The sequence below is a fragment of the Natator depressus genome, chromosome 16 (genome assembly GCF_965152275.1).
Source record: "Natator depressus isolate rNatDep1 chromosome 16, rNatDep2.hap1, whole genome shotgun sequence".
NCBI classification, from domain to species: Eukaryota; Metazoa; Chordata; order Testudines; family Cheloniidae; genus Natator; species Natator depressus.
This window is the reverse complement of record NC_134249.1, coordinates 10,890,942-10,905,165: the sequence shown is the minus strand read 5'-3', so window position 1 is coordinate 10,905,165 and position 14,224 is coordinate 10,890,942. Positions and strand designations below refer to the sequence as shown.

General features: G+C 47.4%; 1 protein-coding gene across 2 annotated transcripts in view; it reads left to right on the top strand.

Moving 5' to 3' along the window:
- Positions 1-14,224, top strand: part of ASTN2 (astrotactin 2) — a 589,627-nt gene that overhangs the window by 22,448 nt on the left and 552,955 nt on the right. Inside the window, exon 1 of one of the 2 annotated variants that reach the window (XM_074973796.1) lies at positions 3,055-3,152. The exons of the other annotated variant lie outside the window; for it this stretch is intronic. The gene's annotated coding sequence lies outside the window, so the exon portion shown is untranslated. Of the gene's footprint in view, positions 1-3,054; positions 3,153-14,224 lie in introns of those variants that run through there. 2 annotated transcript variants of the gene reach the window in all.

The window sequence follows — 14,224 nt, the reverse complement described above, 5'->3', positions numbered from 1 at the left end:
GCTACGCATTGGCGCTACTGTCACCTCGGAATAGCAACAGAGTAGACTTCTCCGCTCAGAGTCCTGTCCGTTGGCAATGTGAACGTCTTCCTGACCCCTCCTTTCCCAACAGAGAACCCACCCTGGTGGCCCAGTCTCGAGACCTCATGCTGCGCTGCTCTGGGTCCTACCCTATAACGCTGCCAGATATTAAGTCTGGCACTGGTGTAATTGGTGTGGTGGAACGGGACACTGTTTCATGCGGTTACATTGTCCTGACCTAGTGGACTTCATGGCCTAGCATTGGCATCGGTCCTGCCAACGCTTTTCAAAGATGGGTTCTTTTCCCTTCCCCTACTTCTCAGTCCCACAAGCTGGAGCAGGAGGCCTTTTGTGTGAAAAGCTGCTCCAGGAAAAGGAATGTCTAACCATCAGGTGCAGACCAACCCCAACTCGGAGTGGGTGTTTCTCTTTGTGCATTCCCTCTTTGTTGTGTGAGGAGGAGGGAGGGATAGCTCAGTGGTTTGAGCATTGGCCTGCTAAACCCAGGGTTGTGAGTTCAATCCTTGAGGGGGCCATTTAGGGATCTGGGGCAAAAAAAAAAAATTGGGGATTGTGCCTGCTTTGAGCAGGGGGTTGGACTAGATGATCTCCTGAGGTCCCTTCCAACTCTGATAGTCTATGAGTCTAAGGCAGAAGCCTCAGCTGGTCTTGTTTCTTCAGTGGATCTCTGAATTCTCCACCTTGGTGCCCAGTTTCTTTGTAAGCTAGGAAAGATCCAGGTGTGTGGGTGACACCAAGCTGAGAGGTGCTGCTAGCACTTTGGAGGCTAGGATTAGAATTCAAAATGACCTCGATACACTGGAGAATTGGTCTGAAATCAGCAAGATGAAATTGAGTTAAGACAAGTGCAAAGTACTGTGTTTAGGGAGGGAAAAGTCAAATGCATGACTGCAAAATGGGGAATAACTGGCTAAGTGGGAGTGGTGGCAAAAAGGATCGGGGGGCTATTATGGATCACAAACTGGATACCAGTCAGCATTTTGATGCAGTTGTGAAAAAGGCTTATGTCACTTTGGTGTGTATTAACTGGAGTGTCATAGGAAAGACAGGGGAGGTAATTGTCCCATTCGACTTGGTACTGTTGAGGCCTCAGCTGGGGGACTGTGTCCAGTTTTGGGCAGGTCACTTTAAGAGGAGTTGGGGAAGGGAGCCGTAAAGCTATGCAGTCACCATCCCAAACTGGCTCTCCAGATGCCACACTTTAAAAAGATGTGGACAAATTAAAGAGAGTCCGGAGGATAGCCACAGAAATGATGAAAGGTTTTAGAGGACCTGACCTATAAGGAAAGGTTAGAAAAACTGGGCACATTTAGTTTTGAGAAAAGAAGAGTGAGGGGGTGGGGTATAAGTCTGCATAAGTCTTCAAATATGTTGAGTTATAAAGAGGACGAAGATGCATTATTCTCTATGTCCGCTGAAGGTAGGACAAGAAGTAATCTGCTGAGTTTGAAGCAAAGGAGATTTAGGTTAGATATTAGGAAAAACTTTCTAACTATAAGGGTAGTGAGCTCTGGAACAGGCTCTCAACTCAGATTGTAGGAACCCCCACATTGGAGGTTTTTAAGGACCGGTTAGACACACACCTCTCAGGGATGGTTTAGATGTACTGGGTCCTGCCTCAGTGCAGGGGGTTGGGCTAGGTGGTCTCGGAAGGTCCCTTCCAGCCCTATGTTTCTATGCTGAGCAAGTATCCAGTTCTAGAGCCAGCCAGCCTCTCTCCTTATCTGCCGCACAGTCTAGGGAGTGTTCTGTAGTGGTTAGAGCTGTGATTGAGTCATTCTTGGATTCTATTCCTGGAGCTGCTACTTGACCTTGGGCAGCTCACTCTCTATCTTTGTGTCTCCGTTATCACTGGTATAAAACAAGGATAAGATCTACCTATCTGCACTGGGGCACGGAGAGGCTTAATGTTTGTACCATACAGCATTTAGAGGAGCTTGGATACTGAGGAGCTACAGAAAAGTGCTATCCAAGTGCCTGCCTTGTTCGTTTGGTGGTGGTGTTGGGACCCGTTCATTCTCTTGTGATAGAAGGGGCTGTGACCGTTAAATGAGCTGGGGGCAAGGGAATGGTACTAAACCCAAGGCAAGGCTCTTAAGGGCCCGAAGGGGAGTTTAAATGGCCTGTATAAACCAGCAAAAAGAAAAGGAGAACTTGTGGCACCTTAGAGACTAACCAATTTATTTGAGCATAAGCTTTCGTGAACTACATCCGATGAAGTGAGCTGTAGCTCACGAAAGCTTATGCTCAAATTGGTTAGTCTCTAAAGTGCCACAAGTACTCCTTTTCTTTTTGCGAATACAGACTAACACGGCTGTTACTCTGAAACCAGGACTCACTGCTTCCTAAGGACTGAGACGGCTGCTGCTCCCCACTCTCCTGTCCAACAACCTTGTCTCCCTTTGTGTGCCGTCCTCCGGGCAAGAGGAGACAGGATGTTGCTATGGGGTTATAATTGCTCCAACATGCAGCCCCATTAGGTGACAGTTTCTTGCCTTAGTGCCGTACAAATTGTCTGCATTTTTTTAATGTTTTTTTTTTTCTGTCCTCTCTTCCTGATCTTTGCTAGAGTGATGGCTTCTGTAATTAGGCAGCTGAGTAAGTAACCTTAGCAACTCCACATTGGCAGTGGGAACCCATCTCCAACTGTCCTTGGAGTCAGCGTGTCTGGCATTAAATGGCCTCTCGGAAGGGCCAGGAGAGTGCCTGGTGCTTGTGCTGAGGGTCTCTGTCCCTGACACCGAGGTTAATGCGGCTCGCAGTGTCACCTCACTGAAGGGGAAGAGCCAGCAAATGGAGAGACAACTGCACCGAGTCTCTGCTCATTTCCTTCTTGCCTGACGTGCTGGAGTGACAGGCTCTCTGATGCCTGCATGGCTGCTGTAGCTCTGGGAGAGGCAGGGCCCAAGTGCTGCCAAGCGAGTGGGTGCAGAAGGGAGGAGTGGCGCCCAAGCCCGCTTTGTATAACTGCGCCTCTGCTCTGTGTTGAGACCCAGCAGCTCTGCTGAGCCGTTGCAGGGTGACTCCTGGAGAGTGGCCACGCCCAGAGCCTCTAGGAACTGGAGACGCAGAGACCTTCCCTTGCATCGCATCCCTCCGCGGAGCCCGGGGTAGGCTTCTTCCCTGTCCTATATTCTCCATTGCACTGTCTGGTTGAGTTAGGTTTCCATCGGTGGTGCTCCCGCTTCTTTCCTGGAGTTTTGCAGCATAGCAGCTCTCACTGCAACTTGGATTTTTCCCATTCCTGTCTGTACTCTCAGCCCCTCCCCTAGCTTCTGCAAAGGGAGCCAGGAACTTTTTGTCATCCTCTTGTTCAATAGCCTTTCCTATGGGGCTATCTTCGTGCTCTGTCTATTTCCTCCTTCCCTGACTCCCCTTCCTCATGCAAACCATCATCTCTGGGGCACAAACCTGTGGCTGGAAGCTGGCGTGGTTACAGCTCTCCCAACATGCCCCTGGAAGTGCTGGAGGGACTGTTGTTAAAATCTTGCCTCCGAGGGGGTCTCTCCCTTGGAATACTGCTGAATCACCCCTGCCAGAGAGAACGTACCCTCTAGGTCTCCTTAAATACAGCTGGAGGGCAACACTTCTTGTCTTTTAGACTGGCCCAGGTTGCATGAAATTGCAGGTATTTAAAATGTGTTCCAGGGAAGGACGTAGAGTATGTCCCAGTCCTCTGTCCTTCTCTCTGTGAGCATGCACATCCCTGGCATGTGGGAGCGAAGCTTTGTGGGATCCCCTTGAAGTATCGATCACACATCCCGACCCGGTACTGAGATACCACCTGCCAGAGGGACATGGAGCCAACACGCACCATGGTCCTTTCCTCTGCTTAGAGCTAGCCCATGCCATGCGACCTGACTCTAAATGCACCCCATCCCCATGGGCTCATGCCCGTTGTGGGCCTCTGCCACTCCAAAGCGCACTCTGAAGTGGTTCTTGAACAGCAGCTGGGGTTGAGCCAGAGTTAAAATGAGCTGAGGCCACTGAAGGGAGATAAGCTGAGACGTAAACTGTGATTTTCTGCCCTGTGAACCCGGTGCATGGATTTCATCTTTAATGGAAGTGCAGTAAATAAAAGCTATTTTCACAATAAGCTGAGCAACAGGGTCATAAGTGTCTGAGCTGCTGAAATTGAGAGAAGTGAGCTAAGCGTAACAAATCTCCCAAAATTGCACCAGGCTCCGCTTGTATCTGCTCCCTTCCTGCATCTCTCCAATTATAGCAAACAGCAATTATTCCTGAGCCAGAGCTTTCGCCGAATAAAACCTCAGACGGGCTGGAAATGCTTTATCTTTCCTTCTCTTGAAATAGATTTGCACTGGAGGAAAAACCCAGTGGGGAGAAATCCCATTTGAAGGGGCTTCCCTGGCTGTTCCTGAGGAGAAGGAGATGCCAGACTTGCGCAGAAGCAAGCAGCAGTACCGTGTTCGCGCCTACCTGATAAGGCGCCATGGAAGGGGAGTCCAAAGCATCTTCCCTTTGTCCAGTTGTGCTAGTGCCTCTCTCCGTGGCAGAGAATGACTGGCTGGGGAGCTGCTAGGATTCTGCCGTGTCCTAGCATGGTCCAATCTGAGCACCGCTCTACCAGACTACCGTTGGCATGTTCCTGGCAGCGGCATCTTGTGTGTTGCCTTTATCGAGCGCTGCCGTTCTCTTGCCCTTCCGTTAAGTCAGGTCTGATGTGTTATTGGCTCTTTCCATGCCCCAGCTGGGCTGTAGGATGCTGTGTACTAACGCACCTCTCCCGTTATAACATAAACCAGGCTCTCAACATCTTGGATTTATTTTAAATACTTGGGCTTAAAACATAAAATCTTCTACTTCCCCGCTCAAAGTAACCCAGCCTCGCCTTGCATTATGACTATTACAGTGCAGATGGGCCTATGACCACAAAGGCAACTAAAGGCTCAGGGCAGATATTAGCTGTCACTATCCAGCTACCAAATGCCAAAGCATGGCACTTCCCACACCCACCAAATTGTCAGTGGTCTAGGTATGAAATGGTCCCTGGCCCCATGGGCTAAATTGGGCCATGGAGACATATGGAAACTCTCCTCTCAGCCTGGAAGATGATGACTTTGAAGGAATGAGGTGTATTGATTGGAGCAGGCGTGTGTATGTGCGTTCGTCGTGTGCTGTTCCTGTTCTTTGTTATGTATTTCTAGAGCTCCCTGCATGGTGATGCATGAGCGCTGGGGTTTTGCAAAGAAACAGAAGGAAGTTAGATGCCCAGCTCTCAATGCGTTGCAATTAGAGTTAGGCACTTAACTTCTGGATTTTCCTTTGACAATCCAACCTTCATGTATTGTGATGAAGGGCACTCTAAAAATACCTAATTCCATTGGGCGGTGAACGCCCTTAGGTTTTTTTTCAAAATCTGAGCCCCTGAAACCTTCTTTGCAGAAATAGGGGGCTTGAGTCTGGAGGGCTGTCAGCCTGGCATCTTCCAACACTAAATTAACTGGAAGATAATCCGAGATCCAAGAGTGTTGATTGTGCTCTCCTTAAGTTGGCAAAAGGAAGTTTTGCTCTGAATAGCATTGCATTTGTGTAAGTGGTGAAAGTATACATGGGATGTTTTGCAGCCTTTTCAGTGGCCCCTGGGCACCAAATCTCTCCTCTGCAGGTGAGGCAAGAAATCACTAACTCGGAGTGATCAGTGTTGCTCAATGATGCATCCTCTCATGTCATGGGAGAACCAGATTTGATTGATTCACTCTGTGTTTGTTTCGCATGATGAAAAGTTTTTTTTCCTTAGTCTTGGGAATTACATTTTTTTTTCTTGGAGTATTGTTAATGAAAAGTACTGAACCAACCTCCCTTAAATTGAATTTGCTTGCATGAGCTGTCAGGCCAAGAAAAAAGTGTATGTCAAATATTTGTCCAGAGGCAGCCAGGATTGCATTCTAAATAGGCTGAAAAATGAGGCTGTACGCACACATCCGATGCTAATGTGCCCCAAATACCTTGTCCTTCCCCTCCAGCAAAGAGAATACACGCTTTGAATCAGCATGTTCATGTTGTTTTCCTAGGTCCTCCTGGGTGTGAAGCATCTATGGGAACCACTGCTGGAAACAGTGATCCTTCTTTAAAGTCTTAGTACACTGTATGCCTATTATATGGGTGCTGGGATGGAGTGATCTTCAGGTGGCTTCATAGACTTTCTCTTAATGTTCAGACAAGCTCATGTCAGTCCTGGGCACTGAACCTTGATGACTTGGAGGAGCATGCATGTCCCTCGGGGTGTGCGGCAGAGCTCCCCCAATCTGACTCAGTACGGGGAGTTTGTGTGTATGATGTGCCTAATATCCAGAGCCCAGGTATGTGTCCCTCGGGCTGAAGCCTGGCCACAGTGTTAAATGCACACACCCTTGGAGGCGGATTGTCTGGGGGAACCGGTGACGCTGGGCGAGAAGGGCAAAGTATAGGGCATTGGAAGTGCCAGGAGAGGTTGTACAACAAACCGCCTAGAGGTCACCAGGAAATGAATGGTTAGTGAGCTGACCAAAGAGCTCCCCTCCAGTAGCGTGTGCTGCACTGTATTGCTCTCGTTATGAAACGATGCTATTGAAGGTCTGACCGTGCTAACAGCAGAACGCGTGGGCCGAAGAGGGCATCCATTCCATCTTCACCTTATAGGTGCCCTTAGAACAAATGTCTGATTGCTCTGGTTGGCTGTGTGGTTTGTGTGACTGTTTGTCTTAAAAGAAACAGTCTAGCTTATGTTGTCCTCAGACTGTGCTCATGCTGGGAGCCCAATGAGGTGTGCAGGACTTGAGAGCTTGGGGCGGGTCTAGAGCAAATGATGTTGCCATGCCACAGGATATGGTCTACCTGCACCCAATCAGACTTCGTGCAGTATTGTGCCTCTGGCAACGGCCAGTATGGGGAACTGCTTCCTATTCTATAACACTCTTAAATAAAGCTTGCAAAGCGACACAGGAGGAAGGTGGGAAGCCCTTCTTGATACACCACCTCTGTTTTGCAGGCATTTGATTACACCTTCAAGCCTGCGATCAAGTAGCTTTACTTCCTGCTTCCAGAGAGCCTTCCGTCTGGTGATCTCCGTGAACGCATGTAACTTGCATGAACTCCAAAGCCTGGTCAGCATTATCTCCACTGTGCAACGGGGGAAACATTTTGGTACAGAAGAGGTGAAGTGACTCGTCCCACCTCCCGTGTTAGAGCTAGGAATAGAATTCCTTACCTTAACGGGCATTATAACCGATGTTCATGGTCAATGATCTAGTGCTGTTTAAAACTCAGCCACACTAGCTGGCTCTGAGTTCCTGTAGCAGTGAATTTTCCAGGTTAGATGTCATAAACTCTGTAGTGTCTTTTTCAATTCCTTCTGAGTGCCTCAGGCACTGCTCTTCTCCAGTCATCCTTGTGTTCAGATCTGAGCTATAGTCAGACTGTGGTCCCTGATCAGTTTTCACTATCCTGGGTTACTATCTTGAACTCTTCCATTGATTCATCTGGCTCTTCTCTCCTGGCTGAATATTCTGAGTTACTTAGTTAAGATGAGAGATTAGTATCTCCATATCCAGCTATCCTTTCCCCTATCAGCATCATCAAAGGTGAAACGGCTAAATTTTAGGTCTATGGAAGAACATTATCACTGTTCATTATCTCCCTTATTTTTGAAAATGTACCAAAAATATCCTACCTGCTTCTAAAGTAATGGGATCCACAGAGCATACATCTTCATGGAACACTGATGGCTCCTAAATAGAGCTTGATATGGCCACATGAGTTCCATATCCATCGTGATAAGTTTATTTGCTTTGCCAGGGTGTATTATTAGCCTTATTTATTTGAAATGAGTTCCATCATCCCGTTTCCCCCATTCTGCTGTAAATCCATCTGAAGATTCTCAAATTCTTTAGGTCATCCTGCTTAGCAAAGACAATAGTCTCCTGCAGCTCACTGTCCATGTCTTCAAGCAAATCACTAATTTAGGCTGCCCCTGTTAACCTCTCTCTCTAATTTAGGGAGCATTCTTTGTTTCCTTTTGCTTAGCAAATATTAATCCTTTACATGACTTTGCCCTTTACCTGTTGAGTATTTATTTTCCTTAATCTCTTATGAGGCACCTTTGTCATAAATTCTCTGAAAATCCACCTAAATTATTCCAATTGGGTCACCTTTATTTTTTTTTAACTTTTTCAAATAACTCTAACAGGTTAGAGGCATAATTTTTCCCCTTATTGAAACTGTGCAGGCTTGACTTGATCAGATTATACTTACCCAAGTTTTGTACTAGTCTGACCCTTAATTAGACTCTGCATCGGTTTTCACTCCACTGCAGCTGGGCTCTTGGGTCGGTAATTCCCAGGATCCCCTCCGCTACATTTCTATGTATGGATTTTTTCCCTCTGTTTTGAAAAAGCACCGTTTTATTGACTTTATGGCTTTTTGGGAAAAGCAGCTGCTGTTTATGACAAATAAACTGCATATCCCTGCCAGTCTCCCTTATATTTCAAGGCAAATATGGAAGGGGAAGTAGCCTAGGCCAATAATGAGAGGGGAAGATTTGCAGAGTGATTGAATGACTTTTCAGGTATGCATGATGATTGGGAAGTGGAGTGATTGGTAGAACTAATGCCCAAGTGATCTAAGCTCCCCACACTGATGTAATGAATGTCCCATTTGTCTCCTGTATGGTAGCTTGATATGATAGGACAGCACCTGCCAAACATCAACCAATACAAAAAATTGCCTCAAAGCTGGATCTGTTGGCCATGGGGGTGACTTTGGGTATTTTGAAACTTTACAGAGTGAACTAGATTTTGAGAGCTCTTAAAAGCATGTTAATGAAACTTATGCAGCAAAATCCCCTAAAGTAAATAGGATTTATCCTAAATTGTTTAGATGATTCTGAAAATCTCCCGCTACATATCTTGTCTTTCCCCGTACCTGCCTAGATTCTAAGGCCGGAACAGACCACTGTGATCTAGTCTGACCAGCTGTATAATACAGGCCATAGAATTTCCCCAAAATAATTCCTGTTCGAACTAGCGCATATCTTTAATCTCGATTTAAAAATAGTCCTTGATGGAGAATCCATCACAGCCCTTGGTAATTGTTCCCGTGATTAACTACCCTCACTGTTATTTCCAGTCTGGATTTGTCTAGCTTCAGCTTCCAGCAGTGAGATCTTATTATCCTGCTGTCTGCTAGACAGAAGAGCGGTTGTGGTTTTATACAGTTGGATAGGTCCAGGGCTCAAGAAAATTCTTTGTCCCATCATTATTGGTGTCTCTAAAGTTATGGGGCTTTTCTAGATCCCTATCACCTATCTGGGGCAAATGACTTTTGCTGTCCTTTTTGGCAGCTTGTCCTCTTCTCCTTCCCCATTTCTTTCACAGGAACGGTACTTGGCACAGCTGAGTTTTGTTCAAACCAGACTCCCGCTTGGAGACTCTTTTCTTGGCTGCATTTCAAGCACTCCCATTGGGCGTAATGGGAGGGGTGAGAGGTGCATTCTTGGGGCTGGTTCCTATGGCACAGCTCTGTTTGGAAAGTTTGTGGGGAAAATAGCTTTTGAATGAGCAGAACCTCCTTTGTTTGGAACGGAACCTGGAACTGACCAGACACGTTGAGAACTCTCTAATCTAGCAGATAAAGGGATGACAAGATCCTACAGCTGGGAGCTGAGGTTAGACAAATTCAGGCTAGAAATAAGGCACAAATCAGTGGGTGGAGTTTTGTTGCCTGAGTAATGTGGGAGGTCAGATTAGAGGATCAGAACGGTCTCTTCTGCCCTTAAAATCAATGAGAATGAACCCCTTTTCTGGGAGTCCCAGATATATGGTCTTTATCATTCTTTGATTATTTAATTGCCGGAAGGCTACATCTATTGGTATCCCATGAGCTCACTCTCACTACTACCTCTCCAAGCAGAGTGCGATCATTCTGAAGGCTTCTCTCAGTGAGTGTGAGAAACAAGGAAAAAGTCTCTTCTTCCCTTCCTCCACCCTTTCCTTTCAGTGTGGTGACATGCTGGGGTCCTCTAGATAGTTGAAAATTGGCATTTGCTCTTTCAAAGGCTTGTGGGGCTGGGAGAAGCCAGGTTTTCAGAGTTCTCATGCCCTCCTTCTCTTGGGATGGTTCGTTGGTCCATGATGCAGTGGCATGGATTGCAGGGTTCAGTCTGTCCCCCAAGAAGTCAAGGGTCTGCATGGCACCAGCCTCCCCATATTCTGGTAATGGAGTAGGCACCTCTGGGAATAAGAAATTTATTCCCTATGTCTGGCCTGGCAGAGATTTACAGTAACTTGGGATTTAAACTCAGTTGGGTTGAGGAATGAATAATTTGGCTTCCATTCTCTGAAGGGGGATATACAGTAAAAGTGTCTGATTTTATTTAAAAACAAACCTGCACAACTGCTGTTTCATTTGAGATTGCACAGGCCATAGATCAGTGAGACAGCCACGGAGCAGAGCTGTAAAAGCAATGCAAGATCAGATCCCTTCAGTCTTAGGGGACGGGGGGTGGGTAGGAAGATTGTCGCCTTCCCTCCACCCCTCAACAGGATCCAGGCTGGAATATCGGGAAGGGGCTCCAGGCTGCCACTGAAATGTTACTATTTATACTTCGGCCGTGCGTCATAGAGGTAGGAAGGTGTCACTCTAGCTTATGGAGGAGGGAAACTGAGGCACGGGGAGAGGAAGAGACTTGTCCAAAGCCACAGCATGCATCAGTGGGAGAGCTAGGACAAGAAGCCAGGCTTCATGATTCCCACCCTCCACCACACTACACTCAGCCCACTAGATGGCAGCTACCCCTTTTTAAAGGGGAAGCTTTAACTCTGGCTGAAGCCAATGTCCTCAGGACCTCATTCCCTTAAACTGCCCCTTGCACTGGAAGTTAGATTGGGGAGCGAGTGGCACTTTGACTGTGTCCTTCCCAAAAGCACGTTCCTAGCTGCCTTGCCCTGATGGAGGGAGCCCAGCCAAGGGGTTCGGCATGACTCAGACTGCACTGATCTGGTGCTTTTAATTAAACCTTCCAATGCCCCTGCTAGGCAGCAGGGAAGTAATATCCCCCTCCTTACTGATGGAAAAACCAGGCTCTAAATTCGGGCTTGCCTGGTTTTGCCATGAATCAGTGGCAGAGCTGAAAACGGAGCCCAGGGATCTCTATTCCCAGTCCCCCCTTAACTGGTGTGCCAGTGGAGTGCACCGCCTGCAGAGAAATCCTTGGGGCCAGTAGACGGGTGCAAGTTCAGCACTGCTGTGGCCTTGCTGTGATGCTTCCTCTGGGCACCCAGAACAGTCAGTAATTGTTACCCCCTGCCTCAGCCGGAGAGCTTTGCTGGAGCTTAAATTGTACGTCAGCTCCCTGCCATGCTACTCTGTCCACATCCCCAGTAAACTCCCAGGGATTCTGCCAGTCTTCACCTTGCCTGGCACGTAACATACGGTGAATCTCAGTTCCTGGAGGAGCATTCCTCTGCGATATCCAGCCCCTACTACTGGACACTCTCTCAGCAATTACCGAGTTCGCTGTCTCCAGAGAGACAGAATCCCCGGCAGCCTGTTGGCTCAGCTTAGGATGCACGCCTCGCTGAAGCATAGCAGCACTGAGATAAAGTTGTAAGAAAACAAGCTGACGTTTATTAATAAAAGAACAGAGATTTAATTGACACTGAGCGGAGGTAACAGAAAACGGTTCCAAATAAAATAACTGTTTCTATTGTCTAAATTTTAAACAGATTACAATCCTCGTCTCGGGCAATTTCTCACCTGCAGTCTTCAACCCACATAGTTACGGGATCCATGGCTCAAGAGGGCTGGCCTCTTTTGTTCCTTAAGTGCCGGATAACAAAGGAGTCCCCTTGCTTCCCTTGGATAGCCCAGCAAACCTTGAACATATTCTTTGAAAAGCAAGTCCAGACAAAGTTCCTCTCTCCTGCTGCTTGCTCCCTGGAGTGCAGGTGCAGAGCCCCTTCTTCAGCCTCTCGTCCGTTCAGTTTTACGATTGGCTTGATAGCTGTGTTTACTTTAGATGCAAATGTCCTTTGCTTGCAATCAAGCTGTGCTGTTTTCTCATCCACCTGCTAGCTTGGACCCATGCTGACAGGTAAATACGCTTTCCTTTGGTGAGGGCAGGCTTGTGTATCGGCTGTCTCGAACACCTATATTTGCAGCACACACCTGTAGCTCTTGATACACAACCGGTACGCACATCATGCAGTGATATTCATCACCCGCGTGTTGCCAGTTTTCAAACGACCCCTTACAAGACACTGTTTGGCTAAACATTCTGACAGTAGCACGGTGGGAGTGCCCTTTGGCATAAAGGGGTTTTTAGGGTCACACTTGCTCACATATAGATATGGGGGTAAGAAAAGTTTCAGTGCTGTGATGTAAGTGACAAATAGCAGGCCCAAAGCCCATCTGGTGGGGTGCTTAGCTGAACGAAAGTCCAGCTTGATGTGAGTAGCTTGCTATAAAGAGCTCAGACATGAGTGACAGTAAGTCACACGCTTGAGCACAGAGGCAAGTGGGAACAGCAGCACAAAGGTGATAGGATAAGTTTAGGGGATAATTATAATGGAAACTTGCACGATTCACCACAGAATTACCATGGTAACTAATTGAGGTAAAGGCTGGTAAGAGTGAGGTGAATAGGTGAGTCAGTAACAGAGTATCCCCAAAGATATGGGGGGGTGGAAGTTAAATAAGGGGAAAGGGCTGAAATCATCATAAATATGCATAAGATCCAGGGTGGGGGAGGCGGCGTCAGTGTGACACACAAAAGATATTACCCTGGCCTGTGTGCTGTAGGGTATATGAGGATCACAACTGCTGGTGGTGGTGAGAACAATGACAATGAAGCTGATTGACACATCTGGTTTCCCCATAAGGGTTGATGTAAGTAATGCAAGGACGTTCTGTATGCGCTCTCTCCCCTTCGCTATATTGCAGTGTGTGGGCGATCCTGTTTAGCTTATTAAATACAATTGCTACTCGGCCTAAAGGTGTTGGATAGTTTCTTGCTGTTATTGTGCTCTTCAATTCCTCGTTCTGAGCACAACCTCACTGCTGGAGCTGGGGCTGAAGCCCCTCCTTCGATTCAAGTGATGGTCCCAATGATAGATGAAGCTACAGCTCGTATCTCCTGGCACTGTCCATCCTTCATGGGTGTGCAGCGTAGGGTGGCTGAAGCGTTTAAGGGGTTGTCTGTGAAGTGTTCCTTGTTGAATAAGGCTGGACAGCCAGGTGCAGTCTGGTGAGACTAAATACCTGGGCTTCTCCCAAGAACAGTACCCCTGTTAGCTGTCAGGGAATTGGACCATAGGGTGCATGTCCGTGTAAGCCGATTCGGCTGAATAACTTTGTTACGAAGGCTGGGAGCTGGCCTGTGCGTGTGTGGACTGGCTGTGAAATGGGCAGCCTGCAGTGGGGATTGTGCTGCATGAATTCTTGTGGATTTCCGCTGGATTCTGTAAGTGAGGCTTTCTTGGAGCAGGGATAGAATTTCCTGCCTCCTCCCGTGCTCCAAATGTCCCCTGTCCTTTTAGTTAACTGCGCTGATGCTGGCTGACGGGGGCAGAGCTGGCCAGCTGCAAGGTCCATGCTGCTGACGTCGGCCAAGCTGTCTGCTGCTGTTCCTGCTCAGGACTCTAAACAATGTCAGCTGCGTTATTCTGTTGGGGATCCTGCTGACTTTCCCTTGCGTGAATGAACGCTCCACCTCTGAGCAATGAACGTTCTGCCTGATTGAGAGCCAGACCTGCTGCCTAGCGCAGAGACTGGGCTTTGGATGGGAACCCACTTAGAGCAGGAAACTTAAGTGTTTCTCTGCCTCTCTCTGTCAGAGTAAAAAGAAAAGAAGTACTTGTGGCACCTTAGAGACTAACCAATTTATCTGAGCATAAGCTTTTGTGAGCTACAGCTCACTTCATCTGATGCATAAAAGTGGAAAATGCAGTGAGGATGTTTTTATACACACAGACCATGAAAAAATGAGTGTTTATCACTTCAAAAGGTTTTCTCCCCCCACCCCACTCTCCTGCTGGTAATAGCTTATCTAAAGGGATCACTCTCCTTACAATGTGTATGATAATCAAGGTGGGCCATTTCTAGTACAAATCCAGGGTTTAACAAGAATGTCTGAGGAACCGGGGGGAGGGGGAGGAAAAAACAAGGGGAAATAGGTTACCTTGCA